The sequence below is a fragment of the Myotis davidii genome, unplaced genomic scaffold, assembly GCF_000327345.1.
Source record: "Myotis davidii unplaced genomic scaffold, ASM32734v1 scaffold663, whole genome shotgun sequence".
Taxonomy (NCBI): domain Eukaryota; kingdom Metazoa; phylum Chordata; class Mammalia; order Chiroptera; family Vespertilionidae; genus Myotis; species Myotis davidii.
Genome location: NW_006295816.1, coordinates 895,911 through 896,195, shown reverse-complemented (window position 1 = coordinate 896,195; position 285 = coordinate 895,911).

The window sequence follows — 285 nt, the reverse complement described above, 5'->3', positions numbered from 1 at the left end:
TGCTGGACTGTCAGTATGTGGGCTGGGCTCCGCCTGGACCACGGTGCCTCTGCTCACCGCCAAGGTTGGGAGGGCATCCTGGCATCGGCCTAGCCCTGTCCCTCACCGGTGGCCGCACGGTACTCAGGTGGCCGTGTGAGCCCTGCGCCCCCTCTCCCCCGCCAGGTGACCATGCCTGCCCTCGGCCCGGCTCTCCTCCAGGCGCTCTGGGCCGGGTGGGCCCTCGCCCTCCAGCCCCTCCCCCCGGTGGCCTTCGCTCCCCACCCCACACATCTGCAGCACCTG